Raw genomic sequence first — 13,874 nt, 5'->3', positions numbered from 1 at the left:
CTTCTGTTGTGGGCAAAGTCTTAGAGAGAATTGTAAGGGATAGGACTTATGAACATCTGGATAGGAATAATGTGATCAAGGATAGTCAGCATGGTTTTGTGAAGGGCAGGTCGTGCCTCACAAACCTTATTGAATTCTTCGAGAAGGTGACTAAGGAGGTGGACGAGGGGAAAGCGGTAGATGTGTTGTATATGGATTTTAGTAAGGCGTTTGATAAGGTTCCCCATGGTAGGCTACTGCAAATAATATGGAGGTATGGCATTGAGGGTGAGTTGGAGGTTTGGATTAGGAATTAGCTGGCTGGAAGAAGACAGAGGGTAGTAGTTGATGGTAAAGGTTCCTCTTGGAGTGCAGTTACTAGCGGTGTTCCACAGGGATCTGTTTTGGGACCATTGCTGTTTGTCATTTTTATAAATGACCTGGAGGAGGGGCTAGAAGGTTGGGTGAGCAAGTTTGCAGATGATACGAAAGTCAGTGGAGTTGTTGACACTGAGGATGGATGTGTCAGGTTACAGCGGGATATAGATAAGCTGCAGAGCTGGGCAGAAAGGTGGCAAATGGAGTTCAATGTGGGTAAGTGTGAGGTGATTCACTTTGGTATGAGTAACAAAAAGATGGGGTACTGGGCTAATAGTGAGATACTTGGTAGTGTGGATGAGCAGAGGGATCTTGGTGTCCATGTACACAGATCTCTGAAAGTTGCCACCCAGGTAAATCGTGCGGTGAAGAAGGCATATGGCGTTCTGGCTTTATAGAGGAATTGAGTTCCGGAGTCCTGAGGTCATGTTGCAGTTGTATAAGACTCTGGTGCGGCTGCATCTGGAGTATTGTGTGCAGTTTTGGTCGCCATACTATAGGAAGGATATGGAGGCACTGGAACGGATGCAGAGGAGGTTTACCACGATGTTGCCTGGTATGGTAGGAAGATCGTATGAAGAAAGGCTGAGGCACTTGGGGCTGTTTTCATTGGAGAAAAGAAGGTTTAGGGGTGACTTGATAGAGGTGTACAAGATGATTCGGGGTTTAGATAGGGTTGACCATGAGAACCTTTTTCCACGTATGGAGTCAGCTATTACGAGGGGGCATAGCTTTAAATTAAGGGGTGGTAGGTATAGGACAGATGTTAGGGGTAGATTCTTTACTCAGCGAGTTGTGAGTTCATGGAATGCCCTGCCAGTAGCAGTGGTGGACTCTCCCTCTTTATAGGCATTTAAACGGGCATTGGATAGGCATATGGAGGATAGTGGGTTAGTGTAGGTTAGGTGGGCTTGGATCCGCGCAACATCGAGGGCCAAAGGGCCTGTACGGCGCTGTCTTGTTCTATGTTCTAGAACACTATGGACAATTCACCTGACCTGCACATCTTTGGACTGTGGGAGGAAACAGGAGGAAACCCATGCAGACAGTTGCCCGAGGCAGGAATCGAACCCAGGTCCCTGGTGCTGTGAGACTGCAGTGCTAACCACTGAGCCACCATGCTGCCCAAACATCATCAACTTCTCTACTTACATCTTTGAAAAATTCCAGTTTTTCCAAATTCCACTTGATTTGTCAAGTGTGGTTTCTTTTGCATGAATCTGTGATATCTCTGTCTGATCCTGTCTCATATTTCCCAGTTCTTTGCTATTAATTCTTCTATAATAAACTACCACATTTTGCCCACTTCTGAACTTCGGCTAATTTATCTATGATTCCTTTTTTCTGGGTTACATTGACTGCTCTCCAATCCTTAGGAACTGTTCCAGTGTCTATAGAATCTTGAAAGATGGCACCAATGTCCTTAAGTACTCTGGGATGTAGATTGTCAGGGATTTATCAATTGTTAATTCCATCAATTTCCCTCCCCATTTCCCAAGTAATATTGGTTTCCTCAGTTGTTCCCTCTGACTTGACCCTACATTTCCCAACACTTCTGGCATGTTATTTTGACTGTACAGATTCAATGAGAAGGGCCTCTTCTGTACAGTATGATTCCTTGAAAATATATAACTAACTAATTTCCATCTCTTTACTCCCCATCGTAACTTTGACAATTTCTTTACTAGTCTGATTCTCTTCACATTCCTATAGAAAGAAATTTAAGAGGAAGGAAGTTATCACATATGAAACAAATTTGTTTATTCAACTATGCTGACTTCATCAATCTCTCCATCATCTCTGCATTGCATAGATGGATGAGACAGTTGCATACTGGTAATGAGCAGGTGCACCATTTCTTGAAACTGGAGTTGCAGGTAGACAATGGTGAAGAAGATATTTGGCACACTTGTCTGCATTGATCAGTGCATTGAGTTTAGGAATTGGGACATGGTGTTGTGGCTGTACAGGAAATTAGTGAGCTAACATTTGGAATACTGTATTCAATTCTGGTCTCCCTGCTATAGGAAAGATGTTAAATTTGAAAGGGTCCAGAAATGATTCACAAAGATGTTGCTGGAATTGGAGGGTTTGAGCTATAGAGAGAGGCTGAATAGGCTGGGGCTGTTTTTCCCCCAGCACCAGATGTTGAGGGGTGACTTTTTGAGGTTTAAAAAACCATGAGGAGTATGGATATGGTGTACAGCCAAGGGCTTTTTGCCAGAGTAAAACTCGGGGAAAACTTTCAAACTCCACACAGGCAGTCACCCAAAGCTGGAATTAAACCTGAGTCCCTGGTGCTGTGAGACAGCAGTGCTAACCACTGAGCTACTATGCCACTCCTAATATAGGAGACTCTAACTGTTCTCGAGCCACTCAGTTCAAGTCATGGTCAGATAAAAGTTTGCAATTAAAAATCTAATGATGACCATGAAAGCATTGTCAATTGGTGGCACGGTGGCACAGTGGTTAGCACTGCTGCCTCACAGCGCCTGAGACCCGGGTTCAATTCCCGCCTCCGGCGACTGACTGTGTGGAGTTTGCACATTCTCCCCGTGTCTGCGTGGATTTCCTCCCACAGTCCAAAAATGTGCAGGTCAGGTGAATTGGCCATGCTAAATTGCCCGTAGTGTTAGGTTAGGGGTATGGGTGGGTTGTGCTTCGGTGGGTCGGTGTGGACTTGTTGGGCCAAAGGGCCTGTTTCCACACTGTAATGTTATTTAATCTAATTGTCAGGACAAACCTCTCTGGTTCACTAATGTACTTTAAAGAAGGAAAATGTGGTTGACTCTCAATTATCATGACAAATACCATGGGATGGACAATAAACGCTGGCCTAGCCAGTGATACCCATTTTTTTATAAAGTTGAAATCTGAAACTAAATGAAGTGGTAGACAAAGGATAGACAAATAGGAAAATGAGAGTGTGAGGAATGAGTTGACAATGATAGATTAGGAAATTTCATAAAAACAGTTGGCAGAGGATAGACAATGGCTAGTTTTTGAGGAATGTGTCTATGAATTGCAACAATTACTAATTCCTATCCGGTGCAAAAATAAAATGGTTCAGTCTTACAAAAGAAATTAAGGATAGTCTTCAAACCAAAGAAAAAGGATATAAAATTACCACCAAAAGCAGGAATGACAAGGACTGGGGAGCAGTTTAGGATTTAGCAAGAGAGTACATAAATAATGATCCAGAGAGGAAAAACAGGGTTCCCCTGTGGTCGTTCCCCTAAAAAATAAGTATGCAGCTTTGGAAACTGTTGGGGGGGACAGCCTTGCAGGTGTAAGCTGCAGTGAAGGGGTCTGTGGCTCTGAGATTCAGAAGGGAAAGGGGGAGAAGAGGAGAGCGCTAGTTATAGGGGACTCTCTAGTTAGAGGGACGGACAGGCGGTTCTGTGGACATGGGCGAGACTCTCGGATGGTTTGTTGCCTCCCGGGTGCTAGGGTCCGAGACGTCTCGGACCGTGTCTTCAGAATCCTTAAGGGGGAGGGTGTGCAGCCAGAAGTCGTGGTACACATTGGCACCAATGACATAGGTAGGAAGAGGGGTGGGGAGGTCATTCAAGAGCTCAAGGAGTTAGGCTGGAAGCTAAAAGCTAGGACAGACAGAGTCGTCATCTCTGGGTTGTTGCCGGTGCCACGTGACAGAGAGGCAAAGAATAGGGAGAGAGTGCAGTTGAACACGTGGCTGCAAGGATGGTGTAGGAGGGAGGGCTTCAGATATTTGGACAATTGGACTGCATTCTGGGGAAGGTGGGACCTGTATAAACAGGACGGGTTGCACCTGAACCAGAAGGGCACCAATATCCTGGGGGGTAGGTTTGCTAGCACTCTTCGGGGGGGTTTAAACTAATTTGGCAGGGGGATGGGATCCGGACTTGTAGTCCAGCAAGTAAGCTAGCTGTGTGTCAGGATGTCCAAGACTGTAGGGAGGCTGTGGAGAAGGTAGCACTGACAGGGACGACTTGCGGACACAGAGATGGGCTCAAATGTGTATACTTCAATGCAAGGAGTATCAGAAATAAGGTGGGTGAACTTAAGGCGTGGATCGGTACCTGGGACTACGATGTTGTGGCCATCACGGAAACATGGATAGATGAGGGACAGGAATGGCTGTTGGAGGTTCCTGGTTACAGATGTTTCAGTAAGATTAGGGAGGGTGGTAAAAAAGGAGGGGGGGTGGCATTGCTAATTAGAAATGGTATAACGGCTGCAGAAAGGAAGTTTGAGGGGGATCTGCCTCTGGAGGTAGGAAAGGTGCAGTCACCTTGTTGGGTGTTTATTATAGGCCCCCCAATAGCAGCAGAGATGTGGAGAAACAGATTGGGAAACAGATTTTGGAAAGGTGCAGAAGCCACAGGGTCGTAGTCATGGGCGACTTCAACTTCCCAAATATTGATTGGAAGCTCTTTAGATCAAGTAGATTGGATGGGGCGGTGTTTGTGCAGTGTGTCCAGGAAGCTTTTCTAACGCAGTATGTAGATTGTCCAACCAGAGGGGAGGCCATATTGGATTTGGTACTCGGTAATGAACCGGGACAAGTGGTGGGCTTGTTAGTGGGTGAACATTTTGGTGATGGCGACCACAATTCTGTGACTTTCACCTTGGTTATGGAGAGAGATAGGTGCGCACAACAAGGAAGTTTTTACAATTGGGGAAAGGAAATTACGATGCTGTAAGACAGGATTTGAGGAGCATACGTTAGGAGCATAGGCTGTCAGGGAAGGATGTGGTGGAAATGTGGAACTTTTTCAAGGAGCAGATACGACGTGTCCTTGATATGTATGTACCGATCAGGCAGGAAAGAAATGGTCGTGTGAGGGAGCCTTGGTTGACGAGGGAGGTTGAATGTCTAGTAAAGAGGAAGAAGGAGGCTTACATAAGGTTGAGGAAACAAGGTTCAGACAGAGCAGTGGAGGGATACAGGATAGCCAGAAGGGACCTGAAGAAAGGGATTAGGAGAGCTAAGAGAGGGCATGAAAAATCTCTGGCGGATAGGATCAAGGATAACCCCAAGGCATTCTATGCGTATGTGAGAAACCTGAGAATGACGAGAACGAGGGTAGGTCCGATCAAGGACAGTAGTGGGAGACTGTGTATTGAGTCGGAAGAGATAGGAGAGGTCTTGAACAAGTACTTCTCTTCAGTATTTACGAACGAGAGGGACCGTATTGTTGAAGAGGAGAGTGTGAAACGGACTGATAAGCTAGAAGAGATACCTGTTAGGAAGGAAGATGTGTTGGACATTTTGAACAACTTGAGGATAGACAAGTCCCCCGGGCCTGACGGGATATATCCTAGGATTATGTGGGAAGCAAGAGAGGAAATTGCAGTACCGTTGGCAATGATCTTCTCGTCTTCACTGGCAACTGGGGTGGTACCAGGGGACTGGAGAGTAGCGAATGTTGTGCCCCTGTTCAAAAAAGGGAATAGGGATAACCCCGGGAATTACAGGCCAGTTAGTCTTACTTCTGTGGTAGGCAAAGTAATGGAAAGGGTACTGAGGGATAGGATTTACGAGTATCTGGAAAGACACTGCTTGATTAGGGACAGCCAGCACGGATTTGTGAAGGGTAGGTCTTGCCTTACAAGTCTTATTGAATTCTTCGAGGAGGTGACCAAGCATGTGGATGAGGGTAGAGCAGTGGATGTAGTGTACATGGATTTTAGTAAGGCATTTGATAAGGTTCCCCATGGTAGGCTTATGCAGAAAGTCAGGAGGCATGGGATAGAGGGAAATTTGGCCAATTGGATAGAAAACTGGCTAACCGGTCGAAGGCAGAGAGTGGTGGTAGATGGTAAATATTCAGCCTGGAGCCCAGTTACAAGTGGAGTTCCGCAGGGATCAGTTCTGGGTCCTCTGCTGTTTGTAATTTTTATTAATGACTTAGATGAGGGAGTCGAAGGGTGGGTCAGTAAATTTGCAGATGATACGAAGATAGGTGGAGTTGTGGACAGTGAGGAGGGCTGTTGTCGGCTGCAGAGGGACTTAGATATGATGCAGAGCTGGGCTGAGGAGTGGCAGATGGAGTTCAACCCTGCCAAGTGTGAGGTTGTCCATTTTGGAAGAACAAATAAGAATGCGGAATACAGGGTTAATGGTAGGGTTCTTGGTCAGGTGGAGGAACAGAGGGATCTTGGGGTCTATGTACATAGATCTTTGAAGGTTGCCACTCAGGTGGATAGAGTTTGTAAGAAGGCCTATGGAGTATTATCGTTCATTAGCAGAGGGATTGAATTCAAGAGTCGTGAGGTGATGTTGCAGCTGTACAGGACTTTGGTTAGGCCACATTTGGAGTACTGTGTGCAGTTCTGGTCGCCTCACTTTAGGAAAGATGTGGAAGCTTTGGAGAGGGTGCAGAGAAGATTTACCAGGATGTTGCCTGGAATGGAGAATAGGTCGTACAAGGATAGGTTGAGAGTTCTCGGCCTTTTCTCGTTGGAACGGCGAAGGATGTGGGGTGACTTGATAGAGGTTTATAAGATGATCAGAGGAATAGATACACAGTCAGAAACTTTTTCCCCGGGTACAACAGAGTGTTACAAGGGGACATAAATTTAAGGTGAAGGGTGGAAGGTATAGGGGAGATGTCAGGGGTGGGTTCTTTACCCAGAGAGTGGTGGGGGCATGGAATGCGCTGCCCGTGGGAATGGTAGAGTCAGATTCATTGGCGACCTTTAAGCGGCATTTGGATAGGTACATGGATGGGTGCTTAATCTAGGATAGAAGTTCGGCACAACATCGTGGGCCGAAGGGCCTGTTCTGTGCTGTATTGTTCTATGTTCTATGTTCTATGTTCTAAACTTGCAGGGAATATGGGCAGCGTTGATTCTAGCGATGTATGGCTGTCTGTGGAGTTTGCACATTCTCCCTGTGTCTGTGTGGGTTTCTGTCGGATGCCACAGTTTCTTCCCACAGTCCAAAGGTGTGTAGTTTAGGTGGGTTAGCCTTGGTAAATGGTGGAGCTGCGTGGGATCTCTTTCGAGGGTCAGTACAGACTTGTTGGATCAAATGGCCTCTTTTATATAGAACATATTACAATACAGCGCACAGCAGGCCCTTCGGCCCTTGATGTTACGCCAACCTGTGAACTATTCTCAACCCGTCCCCCTACACTATCCCAAAATCATCCATGTGCTTATCCAAGGTTGTTTAAATCTCCCTAATGTGGTTGAGTTGACTACATTAGTAGGTAGGGCATTCCACACCCTTACCACTCTCTGCGTAAAGAACCTGCCTCTGACATGTGTCTTAAATCTATCACCCCTCAATTTGTAGTTATGCCCCCTCGTACACGCTGACGTCATCATCCTAGGAAAAAAATTTTCACTGTCTACCCTATCTAATTCTCTGATCATCTTGTATGTCTCTATTAAATCCCCTCTTAGACTTCTTCTTGCCAATGAGAACACGTTCAAGTCTCTCAGCTTTTCCTCATAAGACCTTCCCTCCAGACCAGGCAACATCCTGCTAAATCTCCTCTGCACCCTTTCCAATGCTTCCACATCTTTCCCGAAATATGGCGACCAGAACTGTACACAATATTCCAAGTGTGGCCGCACCAGCGTTTTGTATAGTTACAGCATGATACTGCCGTTCCAGAACTCAATCCATCCACCAATGAAAGCTAACACACTGTATGCCTTTCTAACAGCACTATCTACCTGGGTGGCAACTTTCAAGGATCTATGTACATGAACTTCACATGCACATCCACACTACCAACAATCTTTCCATCGACCCAGTACTCGGCCTTCCTGTTATTCTTCCCAAAGTGCGTCATCTCACATTTAGTTGCATTGAACTCCATTTGCCACCTCTCAGCCCAATTAATGCAGTTTATCCAAGTCCCCCTGCAACCTGTAACATTCTTCCAAACTATCCACTACTCCACCAACCTTCATGTCATCTGCAAATGTACTAATCCATCCATCTATGCCTGCTTCTAAGTCATTTATAAAAATGACAAACAGCAGTGGTCCCAAAACAGACCCTTGTGGCACACCACTAGTAACCGAACTCCAGGCTAAATATTTTCCATCAACCACCACTCGCTGCCTTCTTTCAGAAAGCCAGTTTCTAATCCAAACTGCCAAATCACCCTCAATTCCTTGCCTCTGCATTTTCTCCAACAGTCTACCATGTGGAACCTTATCAAAGGCTTTACTGAAGTCCATGTATACCACATCAATTGCCCTACCCTCATCTACATGCTTGGTCAAAACTCAATGAGGTTTGTGAGACACGACCTGCCCTTGATGAAACCATGTTGACTATCTGAAATCAAATTGTTGCTTGCCAGATGATTATAAATCTACTCTCTTATAATCCTTTCCAAAACCTTTCCTACAACAGATGTAAGGCTCACTGGTCTATAATTACCTGGGTCATCTCCACTGCCCTTCTTGAATAAGGGCACAACATTTGCAATCCTCCAGTCCTCTGGTACCAAACGTGTAGACTCAAATATCAAAGCCAAAAGCTCTGCTATCTCCTCCCTAGCTTCCCAGAGAATCCTCAGATAAATCCCATCTGGCCCAGGGGACTTGTCTACTTTCACTCCTTCTAGAACTGATAACACCTGTTCATAACTAACTTTCTAGTCTAATACTCATACCTCATTTTTCTCCTCAACAATATTCTCCTTTTCCTGAGAAAACACCGATGAGAAATGTTCGTTTAGCACCTCTCCGATCTCCACAGGGTCCACACTCAACTTCCCACTTCTGTCTTTGACTGGCCATATTCCTACCTTCGTCATCCTTTTATTCCTCACATACCTATAGAAGGCTGTAGGGTTCTCCTTTATTCTATTTGCTAAAGACTGCTTGTGTCCTCTCTTTGCTCTTCTTAACTCTCTCATTAAATCCTCCCTCGCTGATCTGTAACTCTCCATCGCCTCAGCTGTACCATCTTGCCTCATCAACACTAAGCCGCCTTCTTCGTAACAAGAGATGCAATTTCTGTTATAAACCACGGTTCCCTTACCTTATCACTTCCTCCCTACCTGACAGGGACATACCTATCAAGGACACGCAATATCTGTTCCTTAAACCAGCTCCACATTTCCATTGTCTGCATCCCCTGTATTTTGCTACCCCATTCTATGCATCCTAATTCTTGCCTGATCATATTATAATTGCCCTTGCCCCATTGATAACTCTTGACCTGTGGCATGTACCTATCCCTTTCCATCGCTAAACTAAACATAACTGAATTATGGTCACTATTGCCAAAATGCTCACCTACCACTAATCAAACATCTGGCCTGGTTTATTACCAAGCACCAGATCCAGTGTGGCCTTCCCTCTTGCCGACCCTTCAACATACTGTGTCTGGAAACTCTCCTGTACACATTGGACAAAAACTGATCCATCTGACGTACTGGAGTTATAGCATTTCCAGTCAATGTTGGGGAAGTTAAAGTCTCCCATAATGACCATCCTGTTCCTTTCACTCCTATCCAGAATAATTTTGCTAATCCTCTCTTCCACCTCCCTGGAACTCTGCGGAGGCCTATAAAAAACTCCAAGCAGTATGACCTCTCCTCTCCTGTTTCTAACCTCAGCCCACACTACCTCAGTAGACGAGTCCTCAACAAATGTTTTCTCAGCCACCATTATACTATCCTTTACTAACAAGACCACGCTTCCCCCTCTTTTACCGCCTTGACTGTTCTTAATGAAAGATCTAAACCCTGGAACCTGCAACGTCCATTCCTCACCCTGCTCTGTCCATGTCTCTGAAATGGGCACAACATTGAAGTATCTATCCATACTCCAAGCTCACCTACCTTATTTCAAAACTTGTGGCATTGAAGTAAACACACTTCAACCACTTCGCCATCTGCCAACACATTCCTATGATCATGAAATCCTGTCCTTGTCCTCCCTACTCTCAATCCTCCTGTGCACTGCAACTACACCTCCGGTTCCCATCCCCCTGCTGAGCTAGTTTAAACCCACCCGAATAGCACCAGCAAATTCCCCACCCAGGATATTAGTACCTCTCTGGTTCAAGTGAAGACCATCCTGTTTGTACAAGTCCGACCTTCCCCAGAATGAGCCCCAATTATCCAAGAACCTGAAACCCTCCCTCCTGCACCATCCTTGCAGCCATGTGTTTAGCTGATATGTCTCCCTATTCCTTGCCTCACTATCACGTGGCATGGGTACCAAACCAGAGATAACAACTCTGTTTGTCCTAGCTCTCAGCTTCCACCCTAGCTCCCTGAAACCCTGCCTTACACCCCTATCCTTCTGCAGGGATTCTATGATTCTAATGTAAAAACTGAATATAAAAGCTCATATAAATATGTGAAGAAAAAGAGTTAGTAAAGTCAAATGATTTCCTTTACAATCACAAACTGGAGAAATCATAATGGTCAAGAAAGAAATGTACAGAATTGAACACATTTTGGTTCTGTCTTCATAAAACATGACAAATAATACCCAGGACAGACATGGAGTAAACATTTCATCATTCAGAGGGTGGTCAACCTGTGGCATTCACCACCACAGAAGGTTGTAGAGATTGGTCACTGAGTGTATTCAAGAAAAAGATTGTTTATTTGTTGGCACCAATGGTATCGGAGGTATACAGAGAAGGATCTGCCATGATCATATTGAATGGTGGAGCAGGTTCGAAGAGCTAAATGGCCTACTTCTGCCCTTAGTTTCTATGTTTCTATGTCATAAAGAATATTTACAGCCCAGGAACAGGCCCTTCGTCTCTCCAAGCCTGAGCCGATGCAAATCTACTGTCTGCACCTGATCCCAATTCCTAAGCATCTGTATCTCTCTGGTCCCGACCTACTCATGCATCTGCCCAGACACATCTTAAATGAATCTACTGTGCCTACCTCTACTACTTCTGCTGGCAACGCGTTCCAGACTCCCACCACCTTCTGTGTAAAGTACTTGCCACGTGTATCCCCCTTAAACTTTTCACCTCTCACCTTGAAAGCATGAACTCTCGTTATTGAATCTTTCACCATTGGAAAAAACTTATCTATACCTACCCTGTCTATACCCTTCATGACTTTGTAATCCTCAATCAGATCCCCCGTCAATCTCCTTTACTCTAATGAAAACAAACCTAACCTACTCAACCTCTCTTCATAGCGAGCACCTTCCATACCATGCAACATCCTCGTAAATCTTCTCAGCACTCTCTCCACAGCGTCCACATTCTTTTGATAATGTGGCGACCAGAACTGTACACAGTATTCTAAATGCACCTGTGTAGCCACCTTCAGGTTACAATGGACCTGAACTCCCAGATCTCTCTGCTCATCCACTTTTCCCAAGGCTCTTCCGTTTACAGTATAGCTCGCTCTCAAATTAGACCTTCCAAAATGCATCACCTCACATTTGCCTGGATTGAACTCCATCTGCCACTTCTCCGCCCAACTCTCCAGTCTATCTATATTCTCCTTAATTCTTTGACAGTCCCCTATGCTTTTTGCTACTCCACCAATCTTTGTGTCATCTGCAAACTTGCAGTGCCCTCTTCCAGATCATTTATGTATATCACAAACAATAGTGGCCCCAGCACTGACCCCTGTGGAACACCACTGGTCGCCTTTCTCCATTTCGAGAAACTCCCTTCAACTACTACTCTCTGTTTCCTGTTGCTCAACCAGTTCTGTGTTCACCTAGCTAGAATATCCTGCACACCATGTGATTCACTTTTTCCATTGGTTTACCATGGGGAACCTTATCAAACGCCTTTCTAAAGTCCGTGCACATGACATCAACTGCTCTTCCTTCATCTATCAACTTGGTCACTTCTTCAAAGAACTCTATTAAGTTGGTAAGGCACGATCTCCCCCGCACAAAACCATGTTGCCTATCACTGATAAGCCCATTCTCTTCCCAATATAAATAGATTTTATCCCTCAGTACCTTCTCCAGCAACTTTCCCACCACTGACATCAGGCTCAGTGGTCTGTAGTTACCCATAATATCCCTACTACCCTTCTTGTACAGGGTACATGAGCAACCCTCCAGTCCTCTGGCACCTCACCTATGTTTAAGGATGCCATGAAGATATCTTTCAGTGCCCCAGCTATTTCTTCTCTCGCCTCCCTGAGCAACCTGAGATAGATCTCATCTGGTCCTGGGGATTTGCCCACCTTAATAACCTCTAGCCTACCCAACACATCTTCCCTACTTATGTCAACATGATCCAGATTATTCAAACTTCTATTTCTAATCTCAACATCATCATGTCCCTCACCTCAGTGAACACTGCTGCAAAGTAAAGTCATGTGTCTTAAGTGGCTGTTTAGATTGCTGATTCTTGTATATGTAACAAGGATTGAAACTGGCTGATGTGCACCTTACTCTCATTGCTCATGTTTGCCCCGTAAAGTACTTACCTTGCCTTCAGACTAGACTCAATTTGTTGATGGTTTTTACAGAATGATCAGTTTTGTTTCACTCCTGAGGGAATTGCCTGTATTTCTTTCGTGCAAGATGTCATTTTGGACGATCACTTCATCTTTGCATCCATGATGCTTTTTTGTAGCAACAGACATGCTCTTGATGGTTTCAGGCCATATTGTCATTACTATGTTCTATTGCACTTGCAGAGTTTAATCTTGTTGCTTGATTTAAGCAAGACGCTTGGCTTTCACATTCAGTATTTCTGCTGGGTTGATGACTTCCAGAGCATGTCGTTCTGTTTCTCCATATGGAGTGCAGTAGCTCTTAATAGCATTCTAGAAATTTCTTTTTTATTTGTTCATGGGACGTGGGTTTTGCAGGTCAGGCCAGCTTTTATTGCCCATTCACATTTGCACTAGAGAAGATGTTGATAAGCTAGTTTCTTGAATTGATGCTGTCCAGGTGGTATGTGGACACCCACAGGGCTTTAGGAAGGAGATTCCAGGATTCTGACAAAGCTACTGTGAAGGAATAGCGACATTGTTCTAAGTCAGGATAGTGAGATGCTTGGAGGGAAACAAGCAGGTTTTAATGTACCCCTGTATTTCCTAACCTTGTCCTTCTAAGAAGTAGAGGTCATGGTCTTCGGGAGGTGATATCTAAGGAGCCTTAATAGATTGTATACACTGCTGCTGCTAAGCAGGCAGTGAATGTTTATGGATGTCGTGGCCAGTAATTAGGCTGTTTTGTATTGGATAGTGTCAAGCTTGTTGAGTAATGTTTGAACTGCACTCATCTAGGTAAGTAGTGAGTATTCCATCAAACTCCTGACTTGTGTTTTATTGGGTGGACAGGCATTGAGGAGATAGGAACTGTCAAGAATTCGCAGACTCTGGTCTGTTCTTGTATCAGCTGTATTTATATGGCTGATCCTATTCAGTTTCTAAATAATGGTAACTGAGTGATAGTGCTATAAATATTGGCCTTGCTAGCAATGTGCACATCCAATGAATGAATGAAAAATTACTGTGGCTTCAAGAGCACGTCAGAGGCTGGGAATTCATCTGTGAATCACCTCCTGCTCCCCTAAAACTGTCCACTACCTATAAGATACAGAGTCA

The 13,874-nt window shown here is 44.8% G+C and overlaps 1 protein-coding gene across 1 annotated transcript in view; it reads left to right on the top strand.

The window, feature by feature from the left end:
• cfap45 (cilia and flagella associated protein 45) overlaps positions 1-13,874 on the top strand; it is a 138,745-nt gene that overhangs the window by 49,526 nt on the left and 75,345 nt on the right. The gene's annotated exons all lie outside the window — the stretch shown is intronic.

Source organism: Chiloscyllium punctatum, chromosome 7 (assembly GCF_047496795.1).
Source record: "Chiloscyllium punctatum isolate Juve2018m chromosome 7, sChiPun1.3, whole genome shotgun sequence".
Taxonomy (NCBI): domain Eukaryota; kingdom Metazoa; phylum Chordata; class Chondrichthyes; order Orectolobiformes; family Hemiscylliidae; genus Chiloscyllium; species Chiloscyllium punctatum.
The sequence above is the reverse complement of the archived record's forward strand: the minus strand, read 5'-3'. Positions and strand labels throughout refer to the sequence as shown.